Source organism: Ranitomeya imitator, chromosome 5 (genome assembly GCF_032444005.1).
Source record: "Ranitomeya imitator isolate aRanImi1 chromosome 5, aRanImi1.pri, whole genome shotgun sequence".
Lineage (NCBI taxonomy): Eukaryota > Metazoa > Chordata > Amphibia > Anura > Dendrobatidae > Ranitomeya > Ranitomeya imitator.
This window is the reverse complement of record NC_091286.1, coordinates 90,176,593-90,204,591: the sequence shown is the minus strand read 5'-3', so window position 1 is coordinate 90,204,591 and position 27,999 is coordinate 90,176,593.

Sequence of the window (27,999 nt, the reverse complement as noted above, 5' to 3'; positions counted from 1 at the left end):
CTGAGAAACTAGCTAGCCTGAAGATAGAAAATAAGCCTACCTTGCCTCAGAGAAATACCCCAAAGGAAAAGGCAGCCCCCACATATAATGACTGTGAGTTAAGATGAAAAGACAAACGTAGAGATGAAATAGATTTAGCAAAGTGAGGCCCAACTTTCTGAACAGAGCGAGGATAGGAAAGGTAACTTTGCGGTCAACACAAAACCCTACAAAAACCACGCAAAGGGGGCAAAAAGACCCTCCGTACCGAACTAACGGCACGGAGGTACACCCTCTGCGTCCCAGAGCTTCCAGCAAGCAGTAAAAAACAAATTGACAAGCTGGACAGAAAAAAACAGCAAACAAATAGCAAAGAGGAACTTAGCTATGCAGAGCAGCAGGCCACAGGAACGATCCAGGAGGAAACAGGTCCAATACTAGAACATTGACTGGAAGCCAGGATCAAAGCACTAGGTGGAGTTAAATAGAGAAGCACCTAACGACTTCACCACATCACCTGAGGAAGGAAACTCAGAAGCCACAGTACCACTTTCCTCCACCAACGGAAGCTCACAGAGAGAACCAGCCGAAGTACCACTTGTGACCACAGGAGGGAGCTCTGCCACAGAATTCACAACAGGAGCTGCAGCATGAATGCAAGAAGAGGATGTCATCGAAAGAAGATGGGAGGTCCCGGATCGGACTGCGACCCGTACCACAGCGGGACCTCCCCTGGGTGAGTATAATCTAACCTCTTTTTCTCATCTTTCAGGATACATCAGGGGCTTACCTACAGCATTCCAGAAAGCTGTAGATAAGCCCCTGATGCTGGTGGGCTTAGCTCATCGTCGATTTTTTTGGTGACAGGTTCCCTTTAAATATTAGATGCATCAGTTCTTAAAATGTAGATATGAAAAGGCAAGATTGTATTTTGCGCAAATGGAATTTCTCACATTTAACATGCGGACTCATCTATTAGAAGAATTTTATAGAACTGCACCGATTGATACATGGGTTTGTTGCACAACATACATTATAAATTGTAATAGATTCATTGAAGTTCTTTTTTAGCCGGACATCAATTTTTTCTATCTTCCTAGTCAAGTAGGCTGTCTTAATCAGTAATTGACAGCTATCTCTGTATGCACACTTTTACTTGGTAGGTTTTCAATCACTGAGCAGGATGACCGATCTGACTGCTAAATCAAGAATGAGCAGAGATATCAATGAATGAAATAAAATTTATACTGAATCTTTTCCCACAAACCCTTGCCTCAATCCGTTCAGCTCATCTTGCTCTATAATATTAATTACAAATAATTTATAAGCTCACAGGTTTCCTTTACATTTATTGCACACCCTCAGATGCTGGCATTGACAATAAATAGACTCTGGGCAGCCAACTATACTGTAAACTAGAATATGATATGACAAAATATTGAGGATTTATTTTTCCCAAAGTGTCATATAGGGGACGAAGCTGCATAAGGCAGCGATACGCGTGGGGCTATTTTCACACCTTCTTCCCTCTTAGACCAGTCCCCATGGGCGCTCTTTATCAAAGGCTTATTTGATTCAGGCTGCAGCAATCTGAGCCTCATACAGCTTCTTTGACTCTAGGGCACTTTTGATAGCATCATACACTATTTTCTGCTGCTCAAAGACAGGTAGTATATTTCTCTCTGTTATATCGATACCCCGTGCGGGTTTGTAGATACGCTACCGCACAACATACATGCTGTCCTAATATTCTTACTGCCCCTGGGTCTTTTGCTTTGTACCTATATGGGTTTCTGTATCCGAACTTTATACCGATTTTCAGATTGGAGGGTCATTGTTACTTGGGAATTGTGGGCATTTATATATGCACATTCCACAAACCCAGTTGTTGGTACCCCATGGGGCCACATGCATTTCACTTTTGGACTTAGCAGTACATATTCTCGGTATGGGTCATGCTTGGAGGGTGTTCCATCATTGTGACAGATCTTTGCTACTTTGCTACTGTCCTTTTAAATGTTTTTAATGTTTGTAGTGTGTCTTTTTGGTGTTCAAATAAACTTTTTCTACATTTGACAATTTATCAGGTGTGCACACCGTTATTTGTTTTTTTCATTTCTCCTCTTCACATTGTTTCAGCTATCCAAACAAGGTGATGCACCCTATTAATATTCTCATGGTTTTGTTATATGCTTCTTGAATCATTAAGGTGAAAGTGCGCCCTATTTTTCTCTTAGGCTCGTTAAAGGGTTGACATTGACTGTTAGGATTGCTACCTCCAATAGGTGGCACTAGAGTTCTAGTCCTCTTCCTCTCTGAAGAGACAATTGCATATTTCCCAGAGGAGCATTGCGGCTTTAAGTCTCCTCATTTCGACGTGCTTGACATGTCACTCTCCGCAAGGAGAAACGATACTTCTTGGATCCTGGTCAGATGCCTCTCAATCAGCCAAACCAGATCTACACTTTGCACTGACGAGGGGCAGTACCCCGAAACACAGTGTCTGCAAATTAAGATTCTGGTTTGGCTTTTATCCTAAGTCATGTGACAATGCTCGTTAAAGGGTCGACATTGACTGTTAGGATTGCTACTTCCAATAGGTGGCACTAGAGTTCTAGTCCTCTTCCTCTCTGAAGAGACAATATACACATGGGCAATAAAACATATATTTAAACCTCTGCATTAGCTACAAATCCTCCCCTCACAGCAATTTGGGTATTGCTTTACAAGCATTTTCTTTGATATGTTCTTCATGCCTGCTGCAATATTGTACATATCATCATAATTGCAGCAATACCTATTTTGCATAGTTGTTTTTTGTTCCATAAAAGTATTTTTTATTGTTTTTTTATCTTCATTTTTTACTATTTCCACTTCAGTCAGTTTTTTAATGATCATTATTGTTTTTTGTAGCTTTTATGTCCCAGCATTGGATTTGACTATATTTGATTGCTTATATTTTTTCTCCAATCCATTAATTTTTGTAATGATTCTTTTTTTCTGACACAGTGAAGTGTGGCATGTAATTCCCATTATAGCAAATGACTGTTGGAGAACGAAGTAATTCAGACCTAGGAGAATGGCATTTACATTTCTAAACCCTTTTCACTATTAGCAATTATGTTTTAAAAAAGAATGAGAAATAATAGTTTGATTTTGATTTTTTGTTTATTTATGTGTAATACAGTATTGCCATGATTGCTGAAAAATTTACTTTTGTTTAATTCATTCAGTTTGTTTTTAGTGATGAGCGAACGTGCTCGCCACTACTCGTTACTCGCCCGAGTATCGCTATGCTCGGCGTACTCAGTGAGCAGCGAGCATTTCCGGGATTATTCGGGGGTAACTGCAGTCTCCACCCAGCAGTTTTGGTGGACTTTAGAGACCCAATCACCTTGAAGGGATTGTCTGCCAGGCCATGAAACGCCGCAGCCATCTTTGCTGTTGTCGTGCAGTGATTGGCTGGGCCGCACAGCATCATCCCGAGTATAAGAGACCTGGCGCCGCCATGCTCGCCGCATTCTGTTCCTGTTTCAGCGAGAGTAGGGAGAGCTGCTGCCAAGATAGGGTCAGAATCGTGGTTTTAGAGTTAGTGTAGGTCTGCAACTCTTACATCCACAACTCCTCAGAAACCAAAAGTCTTTTTTAGGGCTAATTCGTGGGTCCCAATATTGCAGCGCTAGGCAGGCAGAGCACAGCATATCCACATCAGTGCAAGGGCTGCAGGCACTGTATGTGCGTCCATTGCTCCCACTGCATCCTTCCCAAAGCTCCATAACTGACTGCTGCTACTGCAGCTTATTTACTGTCTATATACCTTTTTTTTCCCAAAAATTCCCCCCCCCCCAAAAAAAAAAAAAATACAGTCTATTCTGTCAGACTGAGGCCTGTTGAAAAATTATAGTTTGTCAGGCATACGTAGCATAGTTGTGTGTGCTCCTCTTGTGCCCCCCCTTTTTTATTTGGTGTTTTAAATTCACCGAAAAGGCCTCATATATCTGCGTCATCCAAGTTTGGTCATTGGGGGCCGCTGTATTTTTTGGGGGGCTGTCTGATAGCCAAATTCTATACAGCACTATTTCACCTAAAAAAAAATTGAAAGGCCACAGATTTGCCAGTGTGGTATTTCTGTTACAGCCGTCATATATCTCAACCAAGTTTGGGCATTGGAGGCTGGTGTACTTATTTTTGGGCTGTGTGAAACTCAAATTCTATACAGCGCTATTCAGCCTAAAAATTTTGAAAGGCCACAGATTTGCCAGTGTGGTATTTCTGTTACAGCCGTCATATATCTCTGCTCCAAGTTTTAGCATTGAAGGCCGGTGTACTTATTTTTGGGCTGTGAGATACTCAAATCCTATACAGCGCTATTTTGCATAAATTAAGAAAAAAAATTGAATACAGTCTGTTAGGTCAGGCTGAAGCCTGCCTAGTGTTTGGGTTTGAAAAATCGTAGATTTGCAGGCATACCGATCACATATTATTTCGCTACTAATAAAGACATTTGTGTTGAGCATTTGAAATAGTGCAGTAGTCCATTTAAAATGGGCAAGGCAAGGGACAAGGGACGGGGAAGTGGAAGGACGAGGCCGTGGGCAAGATGAAAGAGGGCAAAAATAAAGACCCACATCTTCACGCTCGACCTTCCTGTCCCATTTTCTTGGGGACTGCAGCACACCACTATTAAAGCCAGAGCAGTGTGAAACGGTTGTTGGTTGGGTAGCGGATAATGCTTCCAGTCACTTAGCCGCCACCACCACCTTGTCTTCCACAGGGTCAAATCTGAGTAGCCGTGAGTGTGGCCAGGATATTCCTCACCCTGATCCTCCTTTCTCCCACCGTGCCGAGTGCCCTGAGACAACTGATCCCACTCTTGGACACTCTGAAGAGCTGTTCACTTTTCCATTTCAAGATTTAGAAATCTCTGCCGGTCAACTTGAAGTGGGGAAAGATGAGTAGAGCTGCCCAAAGCTTTGAACAGCCCCGGTCACACGAAGGCTATGGTGGGAAAGTGTCACAATAGGTGGACGATGATGAGACACAATTGCCAGAAAGTCAGGAGGAGCAGGGTGTGGATGTGGAAGACGAGCTGGTGGATGACGTAGTGACTGACCCAACCTGACATGCATAGCGAGGACAGCAGCACAAATGGGGAAAGAGGCATATCCCCCCAACAGGCAGGAAGAAGCAGTGTGGTGGCCACAGACAGAAGGCGTGCATCCGATCCCCGTAACACCAACATGAGTGAAATTCCCATTCCACCTGTGAGATTTTCCCGAGTCTGGCTATTTTTTAAAGACTCTACTGATAACCCCAAACAGGCAATTTGCAGCACCTGCCATGCCCGCATCAGCAGAGGTAGCAAAACAACCAGCCTGATCACCACCAGCATGATCAGGCACATGTAAGCAAAGCACCCGACTTTCTGGGCCAAACCCCAGGCTCCAGGACCACTGTCTGCTGGTCACACCACTGCTTCTTCCACTGTTTTGCATAGAAGCCAATCCCTGTACACCATGCATGTGAAGATGCCTCTAGCCCTGCACCTGTTGTGGCCCACAGTCCAGCAGCACGATCAGCTAGCGTGTCCATGTCCTTGTCCCAGCACAGCGTTCAGTTGTCTGTAACCCAGTCTTTGGAACGCAAGCGGAAATACCCAGCCAAAGCCCCACAGGCCACAGTCCTCAATTTTAATATTTCTCTTCTGCTTGCGCTAGAAATGCTGCCTTTTAGGTTTGTTTTTACGGAAGCTTTCCGCAACCTGATGGCGTCGGCCGTCCCAAGGTACTCGGTCCCCAGTCGCCACTATTTCTCCCGGTGTGCCGTACCGGCATTACACCAGCATGTGTCCTACAACATTAGCCATGCCCTCAACAATGCTGTTACCGGGAAAGTCCACCTAGCCACGGACACATGGATAAGTGCTTGTGGGCAGGGACAGTACATCTCAATGACGGCACACTGAGTTAAAATACTGGAAGCCGGGACCCAGTCGGACCTTGGGATGGAACACATTCTCCCCATGCCTAAGATTGCTGGCCCTACGTCAATAAGGGTTATCTCCACAGTCTACAGCTCCTGCACCTCCTCCTCCTCCTCTTCATCCTCCATCTCTGAAATCAACACATCAGTCAGAAGCTGGAAGCACTGCAGCACTGCCTCAGCCAAGCGGCAACAGGCTGTGCTGAAGCTAATCTGCATAGGTGACAAGCCGCACAATGCAGAAGAGTTGTGGACAGCACTGAAAGAGCAGTCAGATGTTTGGATGACACCGCTGAACCTACAGCCAGTCATGGTCGTGTGTGACAATGGCCGTAACCTGGTGGTGGCTCTGAGGCAAGGTGAGCTCACACACGTACCTTGCTTGGCCCATGTGCTTAACCTAGTGGTTCAACATTTTCTGAAAAGCTACCCGAAGCTGGCGGATCTGCTAGTGAAAGTACGCCATCTGTCTGCCCACTTTAGAAAGTCAGCTACAGCTTCAGCCACCCTTGCCGTGCTACAACAGCGGTTTCAGCTTCCAGCTCACCGACTGTTGTGTGATGTCCCCACGCCCTGGAACTGTACAATGCATATGTTGGAAAGGATTTGTGAACAGAAGAGGGCCGTTGTTGACTACCAACATCAACAAGGCCATCGAATTTCAGGTCAGACTCCACACATAAGACCTCAGGAGTGGAAATGGATGTCAGACATATATAACATCCTCCAAAACTTTGAGGACTGCACCAAGATGGTGAGCGGCCATGACGCCATAATTAGCATCACCATCCCGCTTCTCAGCATTCTGAAAACTCTCTGCTCCCAATCAAAGAGGATGCATTGCAGGCAGAGCATGAGGACATGGAGCAAGGAAACATACAGAGGGATTACACACAGCCCAGCCTCTTGTCTTCTCAACATGGATTGGTAGGCAATGAGGAAGAGGAGGAAGAACAGCAGCTACTTTCATGCGCTATAGGCAGTACTACAAACACATCTGTATTAGCTTCTGTTCAGCGGGGATGGCCTGAGGACAGGGAGGAGGAGGAAGAGGACAGCATGGTCGGTCGTCCTTTTGGTGAGGACACAGAAGTCTTGCCTGTTAGCAGTCTGGCAAGCATGGCTGACTTCATGTTGCGCTGCATTTCACGTGACCCTCGGATTATCAAAATTTTGGGTGACACTCATTACTGGTTGGTGACACTTCTAGACCCACGCTACAAGGAGAACTTTCAATCTCTTCTGCCTGAGGCAGAGAGGTGTACAAAAATGTTGCAGTACCACAGGGCCATTGTAGCCGAATTAGTTAGAATATTCCCATGTGAGAACGCTGGCAGCAGATGTCAGAGTTTGTTGTGCAACCAAGGGCTCCAAGCGAGAGAGACAGAAGTACAATCCAGCTCAGGCAGGGGAACAATGGCCAAGTTCTGGGACAGTTTTCTCAGACCCTCCCATCGTGGCGGCACAGAGGCAAGGGGTGCTGTCACAAGAAGTGCAATGTTTGGGAAGATGTGAGGGAGTACCTTGCAGGTGGTACAAACGTCCTCCGTGATTCCTCTGTGCCTTTTAATTATTGGGTATCCAAGCTGGACATGTGGCATGAACTGGCTCTCTACGACTTGGAGGACCTGGCCTATCCTTCTGCTATCGTTCTGTTAGAGAGGGTTTTTAGTGCCGCTGGTGGAATTATAGCAGATAAGCGCATCCGCCTGTCAACTGAACATGCTGACAGACTGAATCTTAAATGAACAAGGTCTGGATTGGGAAAGACTTCTGTACACCACCAAGTGAAAACAGCGAAATATAAACTCAATACATTCTCTCTTTTGGGGAGGTGTATTCTCATGCACCTCTTCACAACCACACATAGGTATACGCATCCAGATTTGGTCTGTTTGTTTTTATCCTCCTTCTTATCCTCATCCTCCTCATCCAGAACCATTATATCACCAGGGTGAACGTTGTCTGTACGGTGCATTTTGGCCACGGGTGCTGTGATGGCACTCTTTTATTTTTTTTTTAAATTACAACACATTGGGGAATTGGGCATGACATTACATTGGGCCCACTTCTTAACTCGGTCTCCTGCAATCTGTCCTGTACCTGCCAGTAGATCACCAGGGTGAACGTGCTCTGTACAGTGCATGTTGGCCAAGAGGCCTGTGATGGCACTCTTCTTTTTTAAAAATAAATTTTACATTGGGAAATTGGGCATGACATTACATTGGGCCGACTTCTTAACTCTATCTCCGGCAATCTGTCCTGTACCTGCCACTAGATCACCAGGGTGAACGTGCTCAGTAATGTTATAGGTCGTTTAAGTTTGGGCTAAGGGCATGCGATGGCACTACTGTATTTTTAAAAAAGGTACCCCCATTGGGAAATTGTTTGGCAGATCACGTACTGCATTAAAATTCTCAGAGACCCACACCACTACATTGGCCATAATTCTTAACTCTGTCTCCTGCAATGTCTCTTCCTTATCTCCGACAGCATGATCAGGGTGCACATGCTCAGTACTGTTATAGGCCGGTGATTTTGGGGCATGGGGGCTGTGAAGGCACTATTTCATTTTGTAAAAACAGGACCCCACATTGGGGAATTGGGCATTACATTACATTGGGCCTACTTCTTAAGTCTATCTCCTGCTATGTGTCCTTTAACTGCCACTAGATGACCAGGGTGAACGTGGTCTGTATGGGGCATTTAGGTGTAGGGGGCTGTGATGGCACTATTTTAATCAGTCCAAAAAGGACCCCACATTGGGGAATTGGGCTTGGCCTTCCATTGGGCCTACTTCTTAACTCAGAGTCCTGCAATGTCTCTTGTTTAACTGCCACTAGATCACCCGGGTGAACGTGCTTTGTACTGTTATAGGCCGGTGAAGTTTGATCAAGGGGGCTGTGATGGCACTAGTCTATTTTTACAAAAGGCACCCCCCATTGATGAAACCACATCCTTGTTGGAAAACACTTCATAAAATTTGTGTACCTTAAAGAGCTCACTTGAAAAGCTCCTTTTTGTGTTGCCTGGTTGCTAACATTGGACACAATACACTTCATATAAATTTGATAAAGCAATGCTGTTACTTTGCCTCAGTAGCTCATTAAAAATATAGCTTTGTCCACTATATGTTTCTCTCCTTGTGAGCCTTAACTTTGTCTGCCTCAAATGTACAAATGGAGAATATACAAATGATGATTTGTAAACAAGATTGAAATACTGTATACCGAATGCATTTAGACAATCACATAGCTACATTTCTTGTAAAACATTTAGAGATGTGACAGACAATGCTCATAGTGACACAATCTTGATAAATGTTTGTTTATTTACTTCACAAACAGTTCTAAGCCTCTATATGTTTGCTGTTTGTCATTATAAAACATTAAGGTTTACTCAAACTATGCTGGTGGTGGTTTGATCTAAATCCTTGTGGCTTTCATTTTCTACGGGTTTATGGCCCCTCGTCTGATGACTCCATGATATCTCAGTTTCATCCAACCTTGAAAAGTGGCCTCTTGAAGGTGTGGGTGAAACTAGAGTTACTACATAGTGTTATTCACTATATACAGTGGGGCAAAAAAGTATTTAGTCAGTCAGCAATAGTGCAAGTTCCACCACTTAAAAAGATGAGAGGCGTCTGTAATTTACATCATAGGTAGACCTCAACTATGGGAGACAAACTGAGAAAAAAAATCCAGAAAATCACATTGTCTGTTTTTTTAACATTTTATTTGCATATTATGGTGGAAAATAAGTATTTGGTCAGAAACAAAATTTCATCTCAATACTTTGCAATATATCCTTTGTTGGCAATGACAGAGGTCAAACGTTTTCTGTAAGTCTTCACAAGGTTGCCACACACTGTTGTTGGTATGTTGGCCCATTACTCCATGCAGATCTCCTCTAGAGCAGTGATGTTTTTGGCTTTTCACTTGGCAACATGGACTTTCAACTCCCTCCAAAGGTTTTCTATAGGGTTGAGATCTGGAGACTGGCTAGGCCACTCCAGGACCTTGAAATGCTTCTTACGAAGCCACTCCTTCGTTGCCATGGCGGTGTGCATTGGATCATTGTCATGTTGAAAGACCCAGCCACGTTTCATCTTCAATGCCCTTGCTGATGGAAGGAGGTTTGCACTCAAAATCTCACGATACATGGCCCCATTCATTCTTTCATGTAACCCGGATCAGTCGTCCTGGCCCCTTTGCAGAGAAACAGCCCCAAAGCATGATGTTTCCACCACCATGCTTTACAGTAGGTATGGTGTTTGATGGATGCAACTCAGTATTCTTTTTCCTCCAAACACGACAAGTTGTGTTTCTACCAAACAGTTCCAGTTTGGTTTCATCAGACCATAGGACATTCTCCCAAAACTCCTCTGGATCATCCAAATGCTCTCTAGCAAACTTCAGATGGGCCCGGACATGTACTGGCTTAAGCAGTGGGACACGTCTGGCACTGCAGGATCTGAGTCCATGGTGGCGTAGTGTGTTACTTATGGTAGGCCTTGTTACATTGGTCCCAGCTCCCTGCAGTTCATTCACTAGGTCGCCCCGCGTGGTTCTGGGATTTTTGCTCACCGTTCTTGTGATCATTCTGACCCCACGGGGTGGGATTTTGCGTGGAGCCCCAGATCGAGGGAGATTATCAGTGGTCTTGTATGTCTTCCATTTTCTAATTATTGCTCCCACTGTTGATTTCTTCACTACAAGCTGGTTGGCTATTGCAGATTCAGTCTTCCCAGCCTGGTGCAGGGCTACAATTTTGTTTCTGGTGTCCTTTGACAGCTCTTTGGTCTTCACCATAGTGGAGTTTGGAGTCAGACTGTTTGAGGGTGTGCACAGGTGTCTTTTTATACTGATAACAAGTTTAAACAGGTGCCATTACTACAGGTAATGAGTGGAGGAAAGAGGAGACTCTTAAAGAAGAAGTTACAGGTCTGTGAGAGCCAGAAATCTTGATTGTTTGTTTCTGACCAAATACTTATTTTCCACCATAATATGCAAATAAAATGTTAAAAAAACAGACAATGTGATTTTCTTGATTTTTTTTCTCAGTTTGTCTCCCATAGTTGAGGTCTACCTATGATGTAAATTACAGACGCCTCTCATCTTTTTAAGTGGTGGAACTTGCACTATTGCTGACTGACTAAATACTTTTTTGCCCCACTGTAAGACCAGAGAAACATGACTAAGACAGGTGCCAAAACTGGGGTACCTGCACATGTACAGTGTGCTGATACCTGCATGATTGGGGATGCCCATGCAGTGTAGGTAATCTCCCAGGGGTTCTCTATCTTGGTGTTGCTTCTCTGATATTCCAGATGGATGATGTTTGAAAGCCTCTTGGTGATGATCTAACTATACTGTATGTAGTTAATCCTCATATATACGTAATCACTATATTTATTTAATCCTTATATGTACCTATTAACCTGTGTAACCTGTGTATGTTAACACATACAAAAAGTGTACGCACTCACACTATTCAATCATATTATTCCTTGAATTTTGTAGTTTGCAATAAAATTGCCTTGTATTGCAAGTATTTGCCTTTTTTAAAGCCGTGTCTGAACCTTAGTGTTAAAAACATGTCAAATAAAATTGCAAAATTCTCCTGTAAATAATTGTGCAAGGAGGGAACCACCATACCATTAAAAATTACGAGTGAATTTTCCAGGGCCCATCCAGTATGTGGGTTCCAAAGCCTAATGGGATGTGTTGTGGATTCTGTTTTTGGGCTCCCTCTGGTGGTTACAGATGGTACTGGGTGACTTGTGTTCTCTGCGGTCTCTGGTGTCCACCTGTTCTATCAGGATATGGGAGTTTCCTATTTAACCTGGCTTTCTTGTCATTTCCTCGCCGGCTATCAATGTAATCAGTGTGTCTTGTTTCCTCTGCTTCCCGCTTCTGTAATCTTCAGGACAAGCTAAGTTTTTGATTTTCCTGTTCCACGTTTTGCTTAATTTTTGTCTTAGTCCAGCTTGCAGATATGTGATTCCTTTTTGCTGGTTGCTCTAGTGGGCTGATATTACTCCTCATGTTCCATGAGTTGGCACATGAGTTCAAGTAATTTCAGGATGGGTTTTTTGTATTGTTTTTCGCTGACCGCGCAGTTCACTTTTGTATCCTCTGCTGTCTAGCTTTAGCGGGCCTCATTTTGCTGAATCTGTTTTCATAACTACGTATGTGCTTTCCTCTCATTTCACCGTCATTACATGTGGGGGGCTGCTATTTCTGTGGGGTGTTTCTCTGGAGGCAAGAGAGGTCTGTGTTTCTTCTAATAGGGAAAGTTAGTCCTTCGGCTGGCGCGAGACGTCTAGGAATCATCGTAGGCACGTTCCCCGGCTACAGCTAGTTGTGTGTTTAGGTTCAGGATCGCGGTCAGCTCAGTTTCCATCACCCTAGAGCTTGTTTTGTTTTTTGTGCTTGTCCTTTTGTGATCCCCTGCCATTGGGATCATGACAGTATAGCCGGCCAAAAAGTGGTAATCGTATTGGCTCAGAGTTTGCTGCCTAGCCTTAATTGCAGCCTGGCTGCGTCTTACCTCCTCTTAATCCTTGAATGGCTCTGACCTCAGCTGTTTATCATGGACGTCCAGAGTTTGGCTTCCAGCCTGAATAATCTTGCTGCTAAGGTTCAAAATATACAAGATTTTGTTGTACATGCTCCTATGTCTGAACCTAGAATTCCTATCCCAGAGTTTTTTTCTGGAGATAGATCTAGTTTTCTGAATTTTAGGAACAATTGCAAGTTGTTTCTTTCTTTGAAATCTCGTTCCTCTGGAGACCCTGCTCAGCAAGTCAAGATTGTTATATCTTCCCTGCGGGGTGACCCTCAGAATTGGGCATTTGCATTGGCACCAGGGGATCCTGCGTTGCTTAATGTGGATGCGTTTTTTCTGGCATTGGGTTTGCTCTATGAGGAACCTAACCTAGAGATTCAGGCTGAAAAAGCTTTATTGGCTCTCTCTCAGGGGCAAGATGAAGCAGAAATATATTGTCAGAAATGGTCGGTGCTTACTCAGTGGAATGAGTGCGCCCTGGCTGCAAGATTCAGAGATGGCCTTTCTGAGGCCATTAAAGATGTCATGGTGGGGTTCCCTGCGCCTACACGTCTGAATGAGTCTATGACTATGGCTATTCAGATTGATCGGCGTTTACGGGAGCGCAAACCTGTGCACCATTTGGCGGTGTCTTCTGAACAGGCACCTGAGACAATGCAATGTGTTAGAATTCAGTCCAGAAGTGAACGGCAAAACTATAGGCGGAAAAATGGGTTGTGTTTTTATTGTGGTGATTCAGCTCATGTTATATCAGCATGCTCTAAACGCACAAAAAAGGTTGATAAGTCTGTTGCCATTAGTACTTTACAGTCTAAGTTCATTCTGTCTGTGACTCTGATTTGTTCATTATCAGCCATTTCCGTCGATGCCTATGTGGATTCAGGCGCTGCCCTGAGTCTTATGGATTGGTCATTTGCCAACCGCTGTGGGTTTAGTCTGGAGCCTCTGGAAGTCCCTATTCGTTTGAAAGGAATTGACTCTACACCTTTGGCTATGAATAAACCTCAGTACTGGACACAAGTGACCATGCGTATGACTCCCGTTCATCAGGAGGTGATTCGCTTCCTGGTACTGTATAATTTACATGATGTCTTAGTGCTTGGTCTGCCATGGTTACAAACTCATAACCCAGTCTTGGACTGGAAAACGATGTCTGTGTTAAGCTGGGGATGTCAGGGGGTTCATGATGATGCACCTCCGATTTCTATCGCTTCATCTACTCCTTCTGAGGTTCCTGTATTTTTGTCTGATTATCGGGATGTTTTTGAGGAGCCTAAGCTCAATTCGCTTCCTCCTCACAGGGATTGCGATTGTGCTATAGATTTGATTCCTGGCAGTAAATTTCCTAAAGGTCGTTTGTTCAATCTGTCAGTGCCAGAGCATACTGCTATGCGGGATTATGTTAAGGAGTCCTTGGAAAAGGGACATATCCGTCCATCTTCGTCCCCTTTGGGAGCAAGTTTTTTTTTCGTGGCCAAAAAAGATGGTTCCTTGAGGCCTTGTATAGATTACCGTCTTTTGAATAAGATTACAGTCAAATATCAGTATCCTTTGCCATTGTTGAGTGATTTGTTCGCTCGCATTAAGGGGGCTAAATGGTTCACTAAGATTGATCTTCGGGGTGCGTATAATCTTGTGCGGATAAAGCAGGGTGATGAGTGGAAAACCGCATTTAATACGCCTGAGGGCCATTTTGAGTATTTGGTGATGCCTTTTGGACTTTCTAATGCTCCTTCTGTCTTCCAGTCCTTTATGCACGATATTTTCCGTGAATATCTGGATAAATTTATGATTGTGTATTTGGATGATGTTTTGGTTTTTTCGGATGACTGGGAGTCCCATGTTCAGCAGGTCAGGAAGGTGTTTCAGGTCCTGCGGGCCAATTCTTTGTTTGTAAAAGGTTCAAAGTGTCTCTTTGGAGTCCAGAAGATTTCTTTTTTGGAGTATATTTTTTCCCCTTCTACTATTGAGATGGATCCCGTCAAGGTTCAGGCTATTTGTGACTGGACGCAGCCTACATCTCTTAAGAGTCTACAGAAGTTCTTGGGCTTTGCTAATTTTTATCGTCGTTTCATAACTAATTTTTCTAGTGTTGTTAAGCCTTTGACGGATTTGACTAAGAAGGGTGCTGATGATGCTGATTGGTCTCCTGCGGCTGTGGAGGCCTTTCAGGAACTTAAGCGCCGGTTTTCTTCTGCTCCTGTGTTGCGTCAGCCAGATGTTTCGCTTCCTTTTCAGGTTGAGGTTGATGCTTCCGAGATTGGAGCGGGGGCGGTTTTGTCACAGAGAAGCTCCAATTGCTCAGTGATGAAGCTGTGTGCGTTCTTTTCTAGAAAGTTTTCGCCCACTGAGCGGAATTATGATGTTGGTAATCGGGAGCTTTTGGCCATGAAGTGGGCATTTGAGGAGTGGCGTCATTGGCTTGAGGGTGCTAGACATCGTGTGGTGGTCTTGACTGATCACAAAAATCTGATTTACCTTGAGTCTGCCAAGCGTCTGAATCCTAGACAGGCTCGTTGGTCACTGTTTTTCTCCCGTTTTGATTTTGTGGTTTCATACCTGCCAGGTTCAAAGAATGTGAAGGCGGATGCTCTTTCTAGGAGTTTTGTGCCTGACTCCCCTGGAAATTCTGAGCCCACTGGTATCCTTAGGGATGGGGTGATTTTGTCGGCTGTCTCCCCAGACTTGTGACGTGCTTTGCAGGAGTTTCAGGCGGATAAACCTGATCGTTGTCCGCCTGAAAGACTGTTTGTTCCGGATAATTGGACCAGTAGAGTCATCTCCGAGGTCCATTCTTCTGCGTTGGCAGGTCATCCTGGAATATTTGGTACTAGAGACTTGGTGGCCAGGTCTTTTTGGTGGCCTTCCTTGTCGAGGGATGTGCGTTCTTTTGTGCAGTCTTGTGAAGTTTGCGCTCGGGCTAAGCCTTGCTGTTCTCGGGCCAGTGGATTGTTGTCACATTTGCCTATCCCGAGGAGGCCTTGGACGCACATTTCCATGGACTTTATTTCGGATCTCCCTGTCTCTCAAAAAATGTCCGTCATCTGGGTTGTGTGTGACCGCTTTTCTAAGATGGTTCATCTGGTACCCTTGCCTAAGTTACCTTCCTCCTCTGAGTTGGTCCCTCTGTTTTTTCAGAACGTGGTTCGTTTGCATGGGATTCCGGAGAACATCGTTTCTGACAGGGGATCCCAGTTTGTGTCTAGATTTTGGCGGACGTTCTGTGCTAAGATGGGCATTGATTTGTCCTTTTCGTCTGCATTCCATCCTCAGACGAATGGCCAGACGGAACGAACTAATCAGACCTTGGAAACTTATTTAAGGTGTTTTGTTTCTGCTGATCAAGATGACTGGGTTACCTTTTTGCCGCTTGCCGAATTTGCCCTTAATAATCGGGCTAGTTCTGCTACCTTGGTTTCTCCTTTCTTTTGTAATTCGGGGTTTCATCCTTGTTTTTCCTCTGGTCAGGTGGAGCCTTCTGATTGTCCTGGAGTGGACATGGTGGTGGATAGGTTGCATCGGATTTGGAGTCATGTGGTGGACAATTTGAAGTTGTCCCAGGAGAGGGCTCAGCAGTTTGCTAATCGCCGTCGCCGCGTGGGTCCTCGACTTCGTGTTGGGGACTTGGTGTGGTTGTCTTCTCGTTTTGTTCCTATGAAGGTCTCTTCTCCTAAGTTCAAGCCTCGGTTCATCGGTCCCTATAGGATCTTGGAAATTCTTAACCCTGTGTCGTTTCGTTTGGATCTCCCGTCATCGTTTGCTATTCATAATGTGTTCCATCGGTCGTTGTTGCGGAAGTATGAGGTACCTGTTGTTCCTTCGCTTGAGCCTCCTGCTCCGGTGCTGGTGGAGGGAGAATTGGAGTATGTTGTGGAGAAGATCTTGGATTCTCGTGTTTCCAGACGGAAACTTCAATATTTGGTCAAGTGGAAGGGTTATGGTCAGGAGGATAATTCTTGGGTGGTTGCCTCTGATGTTCATGCTGCTGATTTGGTCCGTGCATTTCATAGGGCTCATCCTGGTCGCCCTGGTGGTTCTCGTGAGGGTTCGGTGACCCCTCCTCAAGGGGGGGTTGTGGATTCTGTTTTTGGGCTCCCTCTGGTGGTTACAGATGGTACTGGGTGACTTGTGTTCTCTGCGGTCTCTGGTGTCCACCTGTTCTATCAGGATATGGGAGTTTCCTATTTAACCTGGCTTTCTTGTCATTTCCTCGCTGGCTATCAATGTAATCAGTGTGTCTTGTTTCCTCTGCTTCCCGCTTCTGTAATCTTCAGGACAAGCTAAGTTTTTGATTTTCCTGTTCCACGTTTTGCTTAATTTTTGTCTTAGTCCAGCTTGCAGATATGTGATTCCTTTTTGCTGGTTGCTCTAGTGGGCTGATATTACTCCTCATGTTCCATGAGTTGGCACATGAGTTCAAGTAATTTCAGGATGGTTTTTTGTATTGTTTTTCGCTGACCGCGCAGTTCACTTTTGTATCCTCTGCTATCTAGCTTTAGCGGGCCTCATTTTGCTGAATCTGTTTTCATAACTACGTATGTGCTTTCCTCTCATTTCACCGTCATTACATGTGGGGGGCTGCTATTTCTGTGGGGTGTTTCTCTGGAGGCAAGAGAGGTCTGTGTTTCTTCTAATAGGGAAAGTTAGTCCTTCGGCTGGCGCGAGACGTCTAGGAATCATCGTAGGCACGTTCCCCGGCTACAGCTAGTTGTGTGTTTAGGTTCAGGATCGCGGTCAGCTCAGTTTCCATCACCCTAGAGCTTGTTTTGTTTTTTGTGCTTGTCCTTTTGTGATCCCCTGCCATTGGGATCATGACAGGGATGCATATGACTATGCAGCAGGGCTCGCCTTTTTGCAAATGTATAAAACAAAGGAGTATGGAGCACAAAATGCATATTGTGAAATGGATTTTCATGGGCACATCCAGTATGTGGGTTCCAAGGCCTAATGGGGTACATATGACTGACTATGCAGCAGGGCAGGCCTTGCTGACAATGTGTAAAACCAAGGAGTACGGGAGTACAACAAGCATATTGTGAAGTGGATTTTCATGGGCCCATCCACTATGTGGGTTCCAAGGCTTAATGGGATGCATATGACTGACTATGCAGCAGGGCTGGCCTTGCCGCCAATGTATAAAACAATTGAGTATGCAGCACACAATGCATAATGTAAAGTGGATTTTCATGGGCGCATCCACAATGTTGGTTCCAAGGCCTAATGGGATGCATATGACTGACTATGCAGCAGGGCTCGCCTTCCTGCCAATGTATGAAACAAAGGAGTATGTTACACAAAATGCATATTGTGAAGTGGATTTTCCTGGGCCCATCCAGTATGTGGGTTCCAAGGTCTAATGAGATGCATATGACTGACGACTATGCAGCAGGGCTCGCCTTCCTGCCAATGCATAAAACCAAGGAATATGGAGCATAAAATGCATATTGTGAAGTGGATTTTCCTGGGCCCGTCCAGTATGTGGGTTCCAAGGCCTAATGGGGTGCATATGACTGACTATGCAGCAGGGCTTGCCTTCCTGCCAATGTATAAAACTAAGGAGTACGGGGTACAAAATGCATATTGTGAAGTGGATTTTCCTGGGCCCATCCACTATGTGGGTTCAAAAGCTTATAGGGGTGCATATGAATTGGTAGCAGGTCAGGCCTTGAATTCAATGCAACAATTTTTCAGGAGTCCCCCCTAAACATCTTATGACAGAGGTATTGTGGTGCGTCGTAATTCTTGGCAGTCCATCCACTCACAGCATAGGCTGCAACAGCTTAGGAGACCCACTGTTTCATAATGGCCCTTTAAGAAGATTAATTCCGCCTGATGCACCAGTAAAAATAGGCTCTGTGACTTTAAGAGTCCCTCCTTCGTAAATTAAACAAGATGGGTCAGCTTATGTGTCACACACCACATGGCCACCTAGGGTTGTTAAATGTTACAATGACATTTCCCAGTGAATGCATTTGTAGTGGTTGAAAGCAATGTTAAAGTTGAAAAACGCTTCAAAAACGCAGCATCTGAACTAAGCCTAAGTGGGAGAGGAAATTTTCGGTCTGGGGTGAAATATTTGGCCTTACAGGCAAGTCATTAACCTGCAAAGGATGTACCTTCACATACAGTTAGGGCCAGAAATATTTGGACAGTGACACAAGTTTTGTTATTTTAGCTGTTTACAAAAACATGTTCAGAAATACAATTATATATATAATATGGGCTGAAAGTGCACACTCCCAGTTGCAATATGATAGTTTCCACATCCAAATCGGAGAAAGGGTTTAGGAATCATAGCTCTGTAATGCATAGCGTCCTCTTTTTCAAGGGACCAAAAGTAATTGGACAATGGACTCTAAGGGCTGCAATTAACTCTGAAGGCGTCTCCCGCGTTAACCTGTAATCAATGAAGTAGTTAAAAGGTCAGGGGTGGATTCTAGGTGTGTGGTTTTGCATTTGGAAGCTGTTGCTGTGAGCAGACATGCGGTCAAAGGAACTCTCAATTGAGGTGAAGCAGAACATCCTGAGGCTGAAAAAAAAGAAAAAATCCATCAGAGAGATAGCAGACATGCTTGGAGTAGCAAAATCAACAGTTGGGTACATTCTGAGAAAAAAGGAATTGACTGGTGAGCTTGGGAACTCAAAAAGGCCTGGGCGTCAACGGATGACAACAGTGGTGGATGATCGCCGCATACTTAATTTGGTGAAGAAGAACCCGTTCACAACATCAACTGAAGTCCAGAACACTCTTAGTGAAGTAGGTGTATCTGTCTCTAAGTCAACAGTAAAGAGAAGACTCCATGACAGTAAATACAAAGGGTTCACATCTAGATGCAAACCATTCATCAATACCAAAAATAGACAGGCCAGAGTTAAATTTGCAGAAAAACACCTCAAGAAGCCAGCTCAGTTCTGGAAAAGTATTCTATGGACAGATGAGACAAAGATCAACCTGTACCAGAATGATGGGAAGAAAAAAGTTTGGAGAAGAAAGGGAACGGCACATGATCCAAGGCACACCACATCCTCTGTAAAACATGGTGGAGGCAACGTGATGGCATGGGCATGCATGGCTTTCAATGGCACTGGGTCACTTGTGTTTATTGATGACATAAGAACAGACAAGAGTAGCCGGATGAATTCTGAAGTGTACCGGGATATACTTTCAGCCCAGATTCAGCCAAATGCTGCAAAGTTGATTGGACGGCGCTTCATAGTACAGATGGACAATGACCCCAAGCATACAGCCAAAGCTACCCAGGAGTTCATGAGTGCCAAAAAGTGGAACATTCTGCAATGGCCAAGTCAATCTCCAGATCTAAACCCAATTGAGCATGCATTTCACTTGCTCAAATCCAGACTTAAGACGGAAAGACCCACAAACAAGCAAGACCTGAAGGCTGCGGCTGTAAAGGCCTGGCAAAGCATTAAGAAGGAGGAAACCCAGCGTTTGGTGATGTCCATGGGTTCCAGACTTAAGGCAGTGATTGCCTCCAAAGGATTTGCAACAAAATATTGAAAATAAAAATATTTTGTTTGGGTTATGATTATTTGTCCAATTACTTTTGACCTCCTAAAATGTGGAGTGTTTGTAAAGAAATGTGTACAATTCCTACATTTTCTATCAGATATTTTTGTTCAACCCTTCAAATTAAGCGTTACAATCTGCACTTGAATTCTGTTGTAGAGGTTTCATTTCAAATCCAATGTGGTGGCATGCAGAGCCCAACTCGCGAAAATTGTGTCACTGTCCAAATATTTCTGGCCCTAACTGTATTTCCAAGCAAAACCCGTTTTGGTTCCTTTTCATGTGTTTTTTGTGGCATCGGGAAAAATGGCATGAATCTCGGAAAAAAATTAAGATTAAGGCTGTGAACTAGTAGTCAGGAATGCTTCCAGGGGCAATCTCCATGAGGTCCCTGTGTCATTTGAGCAGTGTTTCCCTCATTTTCAGACATTTTTGGAGTATAAAAGGATCCCCGGGGGGATCGCGGTTAAATACTCGGGTCCCGAGTACCCGAGTATTCCAATTTGCTCAACCCGAGCAATGAGCACCCGAGCATTTTAGTGCTCGCCCATCACTATTTGTTTTCACAAATCAAGAGTGTGAATAAAGATAAGAAACTTTTCTAATATAACTTGTAATTATAACTTAGAGAAGCATGCCTCTTTCTCCTCACCAACCAATCATTCACTTTTAATTCACTGGTAAAATGTGTTTTCAGTAAAGACCAATAATGTTTTGAGCAATTTTACATAAATGAGCAAATTGTATATAATTTTTATCCCTTTTGCTCCCCAGAAAAAACATATTTTGTGTTTGAACAGCAAATTAGGGAATTGTGACAGTGCTTAAAAGGAATGTCACATGTTCAGCTTGAATGCCCAATAAATTATAAGGCACAGAGGAATCACAGAGGACTTTGGTACGGTCAGCAAGGTTCTCCCTCAGCATCTTCCAAAACTTTGCACTCCTTGTAAGAGTACCCCGTACCTCAGGGCCAGTACAATGTGAGGGTCTGAGAAAACTCTATCAGAACTTTTCCAGTATTCCCCTGCCTCTACTGGATTAGAGTTGTGTCTCTCTCACCTGTACTCCTTGGTTGTCCAATGAACTGTGGCCTCTGCCGCCAGCGTTTTCAGATGGAATTTTTTAAATAATTCTGCAACAAGGGCCCTCTGGTACTGCCCCATTTTTGCAGACCTGTCTGCCTCTGGGATAAGAGATAGAAAGTTCTTCTTGGATCATGGGTCTACAAGTGTCACCAACCAGTAATGACTGTCACCCAAAATTTTGAGAACGCAAGGGACACTGGAAAGGCAGCGCAACATAAACTCAGCCATGTGTGCCAGACTGCTAACAGACAAGACTTCCGTGTCTTCACCAAGAGGACGACTGACCATGCTCTCCTCCTCCTCCCTGTCCTCAGGCCATCCACGTTGTGAACAGACAGTATGACAGTTGAGCTTGTAGTACCGTCTATAGCGCATGAAAGTAGCTCCTGTTCTTCCTCCTCCTTCTCCTCCTCATTGTCACCCAATCCACATTGGGATGAGATGAGGCTGGGCTGTGTGTAATTGCCCTGTATGGTTCCTTGCTCCATCTCATTGTGATCTGCCTGCAATGCATCATCTTTGATTGTGAGCAGAAAGAGTTTCAGATCACACAGAAGTGGGATGGTGATGCTAATTATGGTGTCATCGCTGCTCACCATCTTGGTGGAGTCCTTAAAGTTTGACTGACATCCATGTCCACTCCTGAGGTCTTATGTGTGGAGTCTGAACTGAATACTGATGGACTTGTTGATGCTGATAGTCAGCAACTGCCCTCTTCTGCTCACAAATCCTTTCCAACATCTGCAGTGTAGAGTTCCAATGTGTAGGGACATCACACAACAGTAGGTGAGCTGGAAGCTGCAAATGCTGCTGAGGCACGGCAAGGGCTGCGGAAACTGTAGCTGACTTTCTAAAGTGGGCACACAGGTGGCACACTTTCACATGCAGATCCAGCAGCTCCGGGTAGGTTTTGAGAAACTGCTGAACCATGAGGTTAAGCACATGGACTAGGCATTGTACATGTGAGCTCGCCTCCCCTCAGAGTTGCCAACGGGTTCTCGCCATTGTCACACACGACCATGAATGGCTGTGGTTTCAGTGGTCAGCCACAGATCTGCCTGCTCTTCTTTCAGAGCTGTCCACAACTCTTCAGCACTGTGCAGTTTGTCACCTAAGCAGATTAGCTTCAGCACAGCCTGTTGCCACTTGGCTGAGGCAGTACTGCAGTGATTCCAGCTTGTTACTGATGTGGTCATTTTGGAGATGGAGCCTGAAGAGGAGGAGTAGGATGATGTGGAGGAGCTGTAGAGTCTGGGGGCCACTCTGATTGACGTAGGGCCCACAATCCTGGAAGGACATGTTCCATTCCAAGGTCCGACTGGGTCCTGGCTTCCATTATGTCAACCCAGTGTGCCGTCAGTGATATGTAGCATCCATGCCCACAAGCACTTGTCCACGTATCCGTGGTTAGGTGGACTTTCCCAGTAACTGCTATGTTGAGGGCACAGTTAATGTTGTGGGACATGTGCTTGTGTAATGTGGGGACGGCACATTCGGAGAAATAGTGGCGGCTGGGGACCGAGTACCGAGGGACTGCCACGGACATCAGGTTGTGGAAAGCTTCCGTCTCCACGAGCCTAAAAGGCAACATTTCGAGCGCAAGCAGTTGCAAAAAGTGTGAATTTAGTAGTGTGGCCTGTGGGGCATTGGCTGCATATTTGCGCTTGCATTCCAAGGACTGGGGTATGGACAACTGAATGCTATGTTGGGACAAGGACATGGACGTGCTTGCTGATGGTGCTAGTTGAGTGTGTGTAACGACAGGCAGGATCGCCATCAGGGCATTACTGCCTGGACTGGTGTACAGGGCCAGATCAGAAGTGGGGGCCTGCATCGGACCCTGTCTCTTCTGCTCTGGGCCCCAGGGGTAGGATTCTGCCAGTGCAGTAACTGAATAGTTAAAGCTGCCAGCCAATCGGAGGCTCGAGGCTGATGTCAGCGTGCACACCACTGGCATATGAAGTCATTGTCAATCGCCGGCGAGTGCGTGCTTGAAACGGCTGGAGGGATCATCACAGCAGGAGCGCGGCAAGGTAAGGAGAAAGTTTTATTTATTTTTATTGAAAGCAGCAAGCTGCAATATGTTTCACCAGCTTGATGGAAACACATGGACCATGGGAGCAGGATTGGAGACACGGGGCAGGATGGAGACACAGGGGCAGAATGGAGACAAGGGGCAGAATGGAGACATGGGGCAGGATACGAGACACGGGGGCTAGGATGGGAGACACAGGGGCAGGATGGGAGACACAGAGGCAGGATGGGAGACAAGGGGCAGAATGGAGACACGGGGCAGGATGCGAGACACGGGCTAGAATGGAAGATACAAGGGGCAGGATGGGAGACACAGGGGCAGGATGGTAGACACGAGGGGCAGGATGTGAGACACGGGGCAGGATGGGAGACATTTGGGCAGAATGGAGACATGAGGTAGAATGGAAACATACGGGCACGATTGGAGACACGGGGCAGGATGGAGACACGGAGGCAGGATGGGAGACACGGAGGCAGAATGGGAGACACAGAGGCAGGATGGGAGGCAGGGGGAAGGATGGAGACATGGGGCAGGATGGAGACATGGTGCAGGATGGAGACATGGTGCAGGATGGAGACATAGTGCAGGATGGAGACATAATGCAGTAGGGAGACAGATGAGGCAGGAATATGGGGCAGGATGGAGACAGATGGTGCAAGATTATGGGGCAGGATGGAGACAGATGGGACAGGAATATGAGGCAGGATGGAGACAGATGGTGCAGAATCATGGGTCGGGATGGAGACACATGGTACAGGATCACGGGGCAGGATGGAGACAGATGGTTCAGGATCATGGGGGAGGATTGATACGATGGGGGCTGATGGGGCAGGATCATGGGACAAATGGGGCAGGATCATGGGACAGATGGGGAAGGATGGGGAGATCATATAGGGCAGGATTGGACATCAAATGGGAGCAGAATGGATACTCATGAGGGCAGGATTGGAGAACATATGGGGCCAGGATGGGAGAACATATGGCTGGAACCAGGAATGAGACACACTGGGGCCAGAATGGGGGATATTATTACCATAGGGGCTAATTAAGGGATGTTATTACTGCAGTGATGTATTTATTTTTTGAGGATTCTGATGTCCTGTTACCGTGCAAGGCGAGACTGTCAACTTTTTTTCTTCATCTGGTGTAGTGTAGCTCTCGATAACTGTGTTGTTTCCTGCAGAGATGAGCCCTAGCTGGAAGAAGTAACAACGGTCTGTGCTGGATGAAGATGAAAAGCAAAGATGAAGGACGTCACCTAGAGACATGACTGGTGAGTCATTGTGTTACCTATACACTGACACTATACACTGTATACTATATACAGCGGTCCTGTGTACAATGTCACCAGAGATCACTGTATTACCTTTACACTATACACTATATACCGAGCTCCTGTGTATAATGTCACCAGTGGTCACTGTATTGCCTGTACACTGACATTATCTACAGAGCTCCTGATGTTAATATGTGGTCTGGTTATGGTGTGGTGGTATTTGTCAGTTGTATGTGATATTATTCCATTACTGTGGTGGTAATATGTGGTCTGGACATGGTGTGGCAGTATTTGTTCCTTGTATGTGGTATTATAGGTCACTGTGTGGTGGTAATATGGTGTCTGGTCATGGTGCGGTGGTATTTGTCCCCTGTATGTGATATTATTGGTGATTTAAAAAAATGAAAAATAAATAAAAATATACCTAAATTGTATTGGATATTTCAACAAATGTTTAATAGGTTAGAGCAGAGTAGGACCAGGACAAAAGAATCTACCTTGCTGTGGTGGCAGCTTAAAAAATCTTTTGGCCAAAACAAAAGCTCCTGGCTATGTGTGTGATCTGGTAATGTGAACTGTTAATGTGTGATTATTGAGAAGTGGAGTTTTTCCAAGAGAGAGCAGTGGGACTGTGGACAGTTCGAGGGGTGGAGGTGGGGCTGAGGTGGAGCCTGAAAATTTTTGCCAGCATGGGGCCCCGAAATTCCTAATGGCAGCCCTCCAGGTGCAGGGCAGGAGGCATCTTTGCAGGCATGATGAACAGGGGATTGTCTTGCATGCACAACAGCGGAAGAAACAGTGGTGTCACCCTCAGCCACTGTTCCTGGACCCTGGAGTTCGGCCCACAAAGTCAGGTGCTTTGCTGCCATGTGCCTTATCAGGCTGGTGGTGGTCAGGCTGGTAGTTTTGCTACCCCTGTTGATGCTGGCCTGGCAGGTGGTGCAAATGGCCTTTTTGAGGTTATTGGCAGAGTCTTTAAGAAACCAGACTCGGGAAGACCTAACAGTTGTACTGTCAACTTCCGTCGTGTTGGTGTTACGGGATCAGTTGCCCGCCTTCTGTCTGCCGCCACCACACTGCCTCTTCCTGCCTTTTGGGATGCTACGCCTCTCTCCCCCTGTGTGCTGCTATCCTTGTTTGGCATATCCTCTTGCCAGATTGGGTCACTTACTCTATCATCCACCACCTCATCCTCCAATTCTGCACCCTGGTCCTCCTCCGGACTTCCTGGCAATTGTATCTCTTCATCGTCCACCTCTTTCCCACTGTCGGCTTTGTGTGGCCATGGCTGCTTAAATATTTGGGCATCGCTACATGTGATCTTCGCTTGCCCCACTTCAAGTGAGAGTGAGATGAGAGGCCCGAATCTATAAATGGAAAAGTGAACAGCTCTTCAGAGTGTCCAAGTGTGGGATCAGTTGTCTCTGGGCACTAGGCATAGTGGGAGGAAGGAGGATCAGGGTGATGAATATGCGGTCCAGACTCACGGCTACTCAGACTTTACCTTGTGGAAGACAGGGTAGTGGCGGCAAAGTGACGGAAAGCATTATCCTCTAGCCAACCAACAACCTTTTGACACTGCTCTGGGTTCAATAGTGGTGTGCTGCGGTCCCCTTGTAATTGGGACACGAAGGTCGGGCGAGAAGATGTGGGTGCTTGTTGTGGCACAATTTCAGCTTGCCCACAGCCTCGACCTCTGCATGCACTATCACCATCATGTCCACTTCCCTGTTCCTTGCCACGCGCCATGCCCATTTTAAATGGAGTACAATATTTTCAACGTTCACTATAAATGGCTGAATTTGGAGAAAAATTATATCCATGTGAGGGGAAAACCCTAGTTTAAAATATCTGGCCTGTAGATAACTATTTTTTTCAGCAAACTGGTGTCAATAATTTGCCTAAGACACTGCAACAAAATTTAAATTGAGGCCTGAAATGGCACAATTTTGACCGCACTGATATGCGATCCGTGTGGTGAACAAACCCCAGTGTAATATATCTGGCCTGTAGGTAACTACTTTTTTTCAGCAAACTGCTGTCAATAACTTGCCTAAGACACTACAACAAAATTTACATTGATGCCTGAAATGGCACAATTTTTACCACACTGATATGTGATCCGTGTTACGGACAAATCCCAGTTTCAAATAGCTGTTTTATTACCGCTGTAATATGGAAGGGATCTGGCTATATTCTGCAGTGCCAACAAGCAAATCAAGCAGAAAAACTCTGGATTGCTTTTAAAACAAATAATCAGGATAAAGATAAAAAAATATATATTCCTGACACCTGATACCTGGGGCTATGTCTATAAATATCTGTGATAGGCAGCAGCAGGAGCAGCAGCAGACAGAACTGGAAAGGAGCCTATTGCTATATGCACTGCAGTCTCCACATACACTGCCTGCCTGCCTAGCACTGATATCTATGCAGCTATTAGTCCTCAGAAGGACTGTTAGTTGAGAGGGATATGTGCATTATATGTGGTATACCAATACCCACACTAACTACGAAGCAAACAAATCTCTCCCTAGCTCAGCAGAGTGTGACGAGCAGGGCAGCGCCAGGTCTGATATAGACCTGATGATGCTGTGCGGCCAGCCAATCACTGTAATGCCACAACCAACATGTCTGTGGTATTACTGTGTGTGGCACACAATCTCTGCATGTTCATTGGCTCTCTAAAGAGCGCCAAACATGCAGGGTGGAGACACAAGCTCCCGCCGAACAAAGCTTCGAGCATCACGCACGATCACCGAGTAGTGGCGAGTATGCTTGCTCATCCCTAGATAAGATACATGGCTCAGAGGACTATATAACCTATCATGGGATTAAATACATGGCTCATCAGACTTACACATTATATACACTCAGTCAGTGTAAAGCCTCATTCAGATGTCTGTGATGCAGGTGTAGAGTTTTGCAGGAACACGGGATGTCACCATGGACAGGAGACAGATCAAGAGTTAAAGTATTTATTAAACAGGGAATGTACTCCATGCAGGGAGTGAGGAATTGTAGAGTGATGGTAAGGAATGGGGCAGAACTGGGAGAGTGGCAGGGTAGGTCAGGGACGAACGAAAGTTCAGTAATAAAGAGGAAAAACTTAGCAGTCTGTAGTCTTCTTGGGTGCAGTTCATCAGGGTTCCAACAGTGACACCGACAACAGCAGCACGTGACGTCTCGATGAGGTCTGTAACAGGCGGGGATCCAACAGTGGCACCGACAACAGCGGCATGGGGCTTTGGCCCAGTCACCTGCTCATCACTGCGCTGCGCGCGCGTTAAAGCCTCTCTCTTCTAAGTTGAGTCACCTCCTGGCGTGACGGGTGGCGGTACGCTGTCAGTCTGTTGTCCACCTCCAGTGGACCTATACAGTATATAAAGGGTCTGTCAAGTATGCGGTCACTTTTGGGCAGCGCATGTGCGGTACTCACTGTCTCATAGTGTACGGCACCAGGCTTAGCTCCGCATGGCTCCACGCAGCTCCGCTCTGCTGGCACGGCTCTGCTGGCTTGGCTAATTCCCCCAGCATTACA